Raw genomic sequence first — 8,673 nt, 5'->3', positions numbered from 1 at the left:
CCCTTCTGGGTATTTTCCCAGAAGATCTGAAAACATCATATCAGAGCCATATATGTGCACCCATGTTCATAGCAGCGCAATTTGTAATTGCTAAATTGTGGAAGCAACCCAAATGTCCATCCACTGAGGACTGGATAAAAAAATTGTGATACTTTTATATAATGGAATATTACTCAGCTATAAAGAAAGATAAACTCGAGGCTTTTACAGGTAAATGGTCACAACCAGAGACCATACCATAAGTGAAATAAACCAGACTTCCATGTGTAAGCAATGTATTGTCTCATAGTGTAAGAACCTGAGAGAGTGAATAAAAATTAGAAGGTATGACAGACATTGTGAAACGAAAGGAAAATGCTCAAAAGTAAAGAGCAATTGTGGTGAGAGAAAAGAGAGGAGAAAGAAGGGGAAATTATGAATGTATATACAGGATAGCTAACGTAGTTGTACTACTGACTTCTATCGCTTTACTGAAAAGAACAGTTAATGATTACTTATTTGATCAATCTTGCATGTCTCTATTTGTTTTCCTGAGAAATCACTTTGAAGATATCGATACTTAATACAGCAACCATTGTTAATTTCCTACCACTTTGTAGTAACTCTGTATTGCTTGTATTGTCCTTATGCTATTTTGTAAATGGATGTCTGTTTATTAATATGTTTTCCTTCTTTTATTTTTAAAATAAAATTAAAAAAAAAAGGAGGTGCTGCTTGTGAAACCACAGGGAGGAATAGACCGATCTTCCTGGGAGAGTCATGGACCCTCAGAGGTGAGCAGGACTGTCTGCAGACAGGAACAGGGGGAGGGTAGGGTACTGGGTAGTGAGGGCATTCTCACCAGAAGTAACCCTGCGGAAAGTGTCATGGGCAAGTGCAAGTACTGGCCAGGAAGAACATGTGGTTCGGTGTAGAGAATAAGGGAGCCTCTGGGGTGGGCGTGGCGGGGGATGAGCTGGCCAAATGTGGTTGAGATTAAGCTATAAAGGGTCCCTTGGCTCGTGTGAATGTTGACTGTGCTCCTACAGTATTGTTCCATAGAACTTCCTGCGATGATGGAAGAGCTCGATGTCTGCACCATCCTGTGTACTGGCCGTTAGCCCCATGCGCCTCGAGCACTTGAAATGTGGTGTGTACTCCTGAAGAGCAGAATTTTTACTTATTTATAGTTGAACTTCAATAGATGCATGCAACTGGCAGCTACTTTATGGGACAGCACCATTCCAGTGAATGAGGAGCTGCTTAGATAGAGTTCATCTATGTCCCACTTTATTTTATTCTGCTGTATTTTGTCCTGTTACTGCTCCTGCTTCGTTGTGCTGGTGAATCACAGCTCTTCACTCAGAACTGAGCAACTTCTGTGCTCAAGGCTTGGTGAAATGGGAAATTTAAAGATGACAAGGCAGATAGATAAAGTCCATACAGGAGACTGTAGGGACAGGGCTGAGGCTTTGCAGTGTGCTCCTTCCATGTCCAGCTGTGCATTAGGCCTCCCAGATGAAATACACAGTACCTAGTCCAGTTTGAATGTCTGATAAACATTGAATAACTTATTTAGCACAACTATTTCCAAAATATTTCATGAAACATATTTATGGTCAGTTATAATTTCTTATTTATCTATAATTCAAATTTAATCGAGCTCTCCATATTTTTTGTTCAACTTGGGAAATCTTAATTGTATACCTTCTTGGCCCACCTTTTACACCATTATTATAGCAACCAACTTGAAGGCCCTGACTAGCTTGGTCTAAACTGCATCTTGTATCTTGGGCTTCTCCAGGATTACTGTGTGAAAATGCTAGGCAGGGGCATGATTACAACTTGGAGGGACTTGACCCCCACTGGACAACATCTGGCCATTGGGGTGGGAGCTCCAATGGGATGGGTGTAGTTTCTTCCCCAAGGGTCTATATGTTGGAGGCTTCGTCCTCATGGTGGCAGTGTTGGAAGGTGGTCGGGGCCTTTAAGAGGTGACACCTACTGGGAAGTCCTTAGGACACTGGGGGAAAGGATTAAGCTAGTTTTCAAGAGACCCTGAGTCCACTCTTGTTGGAGCTAACCCTCGAATGGCTCTCTGGTTTTCTGTTTTACAGTGCACTTTCTGGCTCCTTAACATGTGCCCACCATTGTGATGCCATTCCTCCATGATGCCTTCACCAGAACTGAGGAACGCAAGTGCCATGCCCTTGAATTTCCAGGGCCATGAGCTAAATCAACTTCTTTTCTTTATAAACTTAGCCTGCCTGAGGTATTTCCTTATAGGCTTTCTAAGAAAATGCACTAATACAGAAGCCAATGGATAAATATTCTTCTCTTTCTACCCCTCTGTATTAGTCAGTGCTCACTAAAGAAATAGATTTAATATAAGATATATAAATATATAAGGATTTACTAGGTAGGCTTATAATGGCCACTTGCAGAATCAGATGTGAAAGAGTGTGAAAGAGGCCATCTGTGTGCTGGAGATCTGAAGGATCCAGTCAAAGTTAGAAGGCCTGAAGCTCACCGTAGCACGAGTCTGAATCAGCAGGCTGAAGCATCTTCAGTGGAAGTTCTGAACAGTTTGTGCTGGAAGTCAGGAGACTACGACTATGGTGAAGACTAGAGCTCCTCTGGAGAAGCACAGTGAACCTTCCTTCTTCATTTTCCTGTTATTCCATTCAGGCAACACGCCTACTGGTTGGTGCCACACACACCCAGGGTTGGTCTTCTGTTTTCAGTAAATCCCTTCAGCCACACCCAAAACTATGCTAATCCAATCAGTTGGGGACTTCCTATTCATGTTGACACAACCAGTTAACTATCACATCCTCCAAGAGACATTTATGAGGCTCATTCTATGTGGCTCTTCAGAAGATCCCAGCAAGATTGAACATCAATTTCCAATAGTGATGACCAGCTCTCTTGTGTTAGACTTTCTCTATTCTCTCCTCCCTACTTCCCTATTTATCTTTCTCATTTCTCTACTCCTTCCTGGGGCATTTCAAAATCTAAGCCCTCTGCTGTCCAAGTCCTGGCTCAGGCTTCATTTGCTGGGGGAAAGCTGAGGTTAGGAGAAGCTAGGAAACTCTACTGTGGCTTCTGTTAGATGAAGAAATTAGACTTAAGAGCTGTGTAGAATTTTTAGCAAATGTGGATTGGAAGAATACTGCGAGATCAGATAGCACGCTCACTCATTTATCAGATCTGGAAACAGACCAGCAATCCAAGAATATCGATGGACTCTACCAGCCCAGAGATAATCTGGAATTTCTGCTCTTCATGAAGTGAGCTAATCTATATAAAAGCAGAGTGCTTAACACACAGCAGGTGCATGGTAAATGCCAAGATAATATAACATGGGAGAGGAGTGGATAAAGGTCAGCTGTGATATTGTACAAAATATTTTCATGTGTCTTAGTGGCAAGTCTCTGCCTCCAGAGCCACAGCTGTCCACCTGCTGCTGCTCTTCTGGGCTACAATTTGCACATATGAATCAAGGAAACTCGAGGGGTTAAATACAGTCTAAGAAAGGCAGCCATTCGGGAAGAGGACCCCAGAGAAAAGTCTTAGTGAAAATCCTTGTTGCTCCATTTTTGCACCCGAGCCAGAGAATTTGGACAATGACAGAAATGGCTCTTGGGACTTATTTAGAGCATCCTCAAATCAATCCAACTCAAATAACTTGGTTTAAATCCACAGATTTATGTTCTAGGAATTTCTGATGTCTGAAGAGTTCTTAATGATTAAAGTGGTTTGGTTAATGCTTCAGGGAGCTCACAGTTCTGCAAATCATAAAGGTAGGTTTTCTGAGAAGGGAAGCATAGGCCAAATCCATTGGATTAAGCTCATAAGAAAGGTATTCCACATATAACATTTAAGAAAGTACAGTGCATTAAGGAGGACAATAAATAAATAACTTGTGTGAAGGAAGAAAACTATATATTAAGTACTTTCTCTGTGATAGGGATTTAATCTTTAGAACAGCCTCACCTGATCTCTGTTAACAACACTGATGAATCATGCTAACTGAATTTGTGAGATGGAAGTGACTCTGCTAAGACACATGCATATCAGAATCCAAAGATTCAGAGATCTACTACTATAAGTTTTCAGAGTTCTCCTGGTTTTGAGCATAACAAATACTATAGTTTAGATCTTGAATGTGCCCCAGAAGTCCACTTGTTGAAGGCCTGGTTGTGCTATTGAGAGATGGTGGAACATTTAGGAGGTGGGGCCTAGTGGGAGGAAGTTAGGTCTTTGATGGCCTATTTTTGAAGGGATATTGGAACTCTGATCCCTTCCTCTCTCTCTCTCTTTTACTTCCTGGCTACTATGAGGTGAGAAGTTTCCTCTACCATGTATTTCTACCATGAGGTACTGTCTTGCCACAGGCCTAAAACCAGTTGAGTATGGACTAAAACCTCCAAAACTGGGAGCCAGAATAAACCTTTCCTCTTTTTAGGAAATGTTGAGTTCTTAAATCAGGAAGAGCTGGTTATCTCAGGTATTTTGTTACAGTATGGAAAGTTGACTGATACACCAACACACTTCTTTAAGGTAAATAACTAGTGCTATACCTTGAAGCCTCTACCATTACCATCACTGCTAGGTCATTTTAGCCTCCTATGCCAGTGGACTAATAGTCAAAGAAAGGAGTTACTTTACTAGTGGTTAATTAACCCTAGTAAATATGAAGAACTGTGTTGGCTTCTGTATAATGAAGGGCAGAGGGTATTATGGCTAGAACTTGTGGAATTCATCATCATCTGTATTGGTGAATGAACAGTTTCACCAGAGATGGTCTAATATGGGCAAGGCAACTAAAGACTCAGACTCTTCTCTGAGGCTTGGTGATGCCCTAGCAAGAAAGCAACTCAAACAAGCCAAAGTGCTGATTGACAGAGAAGGAACCCACAAAGAGTGGTGGAAGAGGGAGATGATAAATATTAATTATGGCTCCAAGGCAGCTCCAGCTATATGGGGAAGTCGGGAGGAAAGACGGGAGGAAGTCTAACAGAAGATACATCACAAGCTGGTAGAAGGTTTCATGAAGATTGTTACATTATTTCTGTAGAGACTGTGGCCAGTCACCACCCTGAAAGGGGTTCTGATAGCTTGGATTAAAGGCAGGGAAGGAATGAGTGGTAAAACTGGTGGACTGTATCAGTCAGCTCTTGAGCATCACTTTATATCCTCTTGTGCTCATTCTTTTCAGCTGCTATTCTGGTGACCATTGCCACAGAGGCTCAAGGATGCAACCCATCAGTGTCTTACCCTGTATGCCTGGAGTGTGTCTTTTGTTATCTTTTCTGGCTTCTTCTGATGGCACAGTACAAGGCACCCATGTAAAACCACTAAGCCCTTCCAGGTATGCCACCAATTAGTGTAGAGAACTTAATATCCCCCGGAGACAGTGTGGGAACCCTTCATCATTAAGGAATGGGAACATATGGGTGCATACTTCTGCCTCAGATGGACAATATTCCTTGGGGTACACTTCATATGGTTTTTAGATGGATGCGGGATTAAGCCCAAAGTTCTCTTTTAATAACAGCCAGTTTGATAACACATCCTAGTATTGATTCTCCCTTCTTTACTGTTTTGATTCGCACGTTCCTTACTCCCAATTCCCAACATCACATTTTTGAATAAATTATTGACACATAGGTTTTTGCCTGGAAGCGTTTTTCTTCTTTGAGCAACCCAGGCTAAGAAAGGTTCTCAGCTTTGCCACCTTGGAATTTTGTGAGTTTAGATTACTTAGCGTCTTATTTATTTATTTATTTATTTTTCTTTTTTTTTACTTTTTAATTTTTTATTTATTTATTTTTTTCTTCCAGTACTGGGAATCGAACTCACAACCATGTGCTTGCCAGGCAGGCGCTGTGTCGCTGAGCTAAATCCCCAGGCCCCGAGGTTACTTAGTGTCTTTAAATCTCTTCTCACCATCTGCCATGAGAGAGGCTTCTTGAAGCACATGAAACCCTGGTATCAGAAAAAAATGAGGTTCTGTTCTGGGCAGAGGAGGAAGGCCATTTGTAAGCCTATGTCAGTGATGTTCTTCTGTAAGATGGGGGTGTGGGATGGTGGTGATGGGTAAGAGGTCTGGTGCTCTCACCAGTCATGCTTTCTCTACATAACCAATGGGAAGAGGCAGTGTTAAACTTATCTTTTCTCCCCAGCCTTAGTCCCTTTCCTTGTCACTGGGACAAAATACCTGACACCTGCAATGTAGAGGAGAGATTTATTTTGGTTCATAGTTAAGTCTTTGGTTGCCTGGCTCTATGGCAGAATTGACATGGTGGAAGTGCCTGGTAGAAAAAAACTACTCACTTTATGGTGGCCAGGAAGCAGAGAGTGAAAAGAAGAGACAGGGAAGGAGATGCACCACTCTAGGTCACAGTCCCGTGACCTGGCTCTTCCAGTCAGGCTCCACCTGCTACAGCACATTCACGAGAAATTCACATGAGAATTTCAAGGGACATTCTAGAGCTAAACTACAACATCCCTGAAGAATTATAGCAGTGTTCATAGAGTCTGTTCTTATGACATAAAGGCCCAGGAAGTGACACACACACAAAAATCTCATTAAGAAAAAGATTTCCATTGTTAATTAAGTTTTGGAAACACTAGATTAAACAAAGTTAAACAGAGGTCCTTACTGCAAGGTCTTTCTAAGCTTTTAATATGATGCTTTGTGTTATGGAACTTGCTCTAGGGGCTGTGACATGTAGCAATTCCCAAGTTCTTTCTGATCAAATAACACATTTTTATGAACATCCAAGAATATCTCTTGAAACAATAGCATTCCAAAGAATTGTTTCAGAAACACTGAACATGTGAGGGCTTTGCCTTTCAAAAGCAGATACACATGAAAGAGAGAGAGAGAGAGAGAGAAAGAGAGAGAGAGAGAGAGAAAGAGATATGTTTAATATCACAGGATTTCTGCTATACTACATTCTGAATGTTGGGTTCCCCGCTAAATTTATGTGTTGAAATTCTAACCAGGATGGTATAAAGAGATAAAGCTTTTGGGCAGTGACTCGACCATGAGATCAGAACCTCATTGAATAGGTTAGTGTCTAAGTAAGCGACAGTCCAGGGAGCTATCTATCTCCTCCACCATGGGAAGACATACAAGACTCGGCCTTCTGACAGCAGAGCACACTTGCCAGACAATAAACATGTGGATGCCTTGACCTTTGACTTCCTGGTCTCCAAAATGAAAGAGAAATAAGTTTCTGTGTTTAAAAGCTACTTAATCTATGTTATATTGCTATGGAAGACCCAATGGTCTAAGATACGCTAACATATAGAATTCTAGATATCAGCAGGTGTTTGAGTGGGTGGGTGGGAGATTCTCCCAGAATTTCCTCCACTAAGTTTAAGAGTGGATGATCTTCAGAGAGGCGTTAGGCCAGAAGGCAGGCAACGTGAGAATTCCTGCTGATGGACAGAACAACCAAAGAGCAAGAGGTAGAGGACTTTGGAAACTCACAAAAAGTTGAAAGAACAAGAAAAAAAAATGTGGGATTTTTCAAGATGGCTGGCGGTGGGAGATTCTGAGATAATGCCTGTCTTCCTTAAAGCAATAGTATATGTGGTATTTTTTTTTTCTCTCCATAGGAACCAGGAGAGACACTGAAGAGACAAGAATCTATTTTATTCTAAATGTATTTGTTTACTAGGGTTTTTAGTTCAAGGAATTGTATGGTCACCATAGCTCAGGTCTGTGAGGAAGGAAGCTCTTGAGCATATTTGAGATGCCACAGTGTTTGTCTCAGGGCTACAGTGCAATTATCATGAAAAATAGACAAGAACAACTGGCTTTGGCTTAAAATAGGAAGATTTAGAGATTACAGAAACCCCCAAAGCTGGGTGCCTGGGCCAAATATATTTAGTCAAACCATAAGCAATTGTCCCCTATCCTAGATCATAAATAGTTGAATACTGGTAATTTTATGTAATTTAACCCATATCCAGCAAAACATTTATGGAGAGAGTAGAACTGAATGAAGAGAGAGAAGGAAAAGGAGCAGGGGCGCTGCTGGGAAACTAGTCTTAAATGTGACAGAAATAAGTCTCTCTGCTGATAAAAAGGTGGAGGAGGAGAGCTATCTTGGGCATGCTTCCAAGGGATAAATAACAAGATTAGAATTCTAAGAGAGGTCTGTATGGAAGGAAACAAAGGGAGAGGATTAGGGATCTGCTCTTGGAACCCACAGTGGGAAGACTCTGGGTGCAGCTCTAGTCTCTGGAGTAAGGCATTGGGCTCTGAGTCTGGAAGGGCATTAAGTCACAAAAGTTCAATGACTTAAAAACAAGAAAGAGTGAAACAAAGGAGTGACTGTGAGTAGAATAAATTGAACCGAACGTTTACTGTTGTGGCTTCTTCTTTACTTTTCGGCCAGTCCCTTCATTTGTCTTCTGTTAAACTTTGAAATCCAAAGGTTGAGTCTGGGAGGTTGGGTATATGGAGACATACGGCAAATGTAGGGGAAGGTGGACAGCTCCTGGGGTTGATGTTAGAATTCTATACTCCATCTCCAGCTAGTCGTTTTGGAGGGCAAATGCAGCTATAATGATGATAAGCTTTTGGGGCTGGGGATTTAGCTCAGCGGCAAAAGCGCCTGCCTGGCAAGCGCAAGGTCGTGAGTTCGGTTCCCGGTACCGGAGAAAAACCAAAAA

At 41.7% G+C, this 8,673-nt stretch overlaps 2 long non-coding RNA genes across 5 annotated transcripts in view; one reads left to right on the top strand and one right to left on the bottom strand.

Annotated features, from left to right (window-relative positions):
* LOC102020633 overlaps window positions 1–2,307 on the top strand; it is a 33,226-nt gene extending 30,919 nt beyond the window's left edge. For 2 of the 3 annotated variants that reach the window (XR_001236203.1, XR_001236202.1), the window contains 2 exons: window positions 705–773; window positions 2,097–2,307. This is a non-coding gene — a long non-coding RNA (uncharacterized LOC102020633). Of the gene's footprint in view, window positions 1–704; window positions 774–1,028; window positions 1,130–2,096 lie in introns of all 3 variants that reach the window. The other variant, XR_001236204.1, reaches the window with a different exon arrangement.
* LOC102021087 overlaps window positions 1–8,673 on the bottom strand; it is a 48,150-nt gene that overhangs the window by 16,718 nt on the left and 22,759 nt on the right. The window lies entirely within an intron of this gene.

This window comes from Chinchilla lanigera, unplaced genomic scaffold (assembly GCF_000276665.1).
Source record: "Chinchilla lanigera isolate Chin_1 unplaced genomic scaffold, ChiLan1.0 scaffold00052, whole genome shotgun sequence".
Classification (NCBI taxonomy): Eukaryota; Metazoa; Chordata; class Mammalia; order Rodentia; family Chinchillidae; genus Chinchilla; species Chinchilla lanigera.
This window is presented reverse-complemented; position numbering and strand designations above follow the sequence as displayed.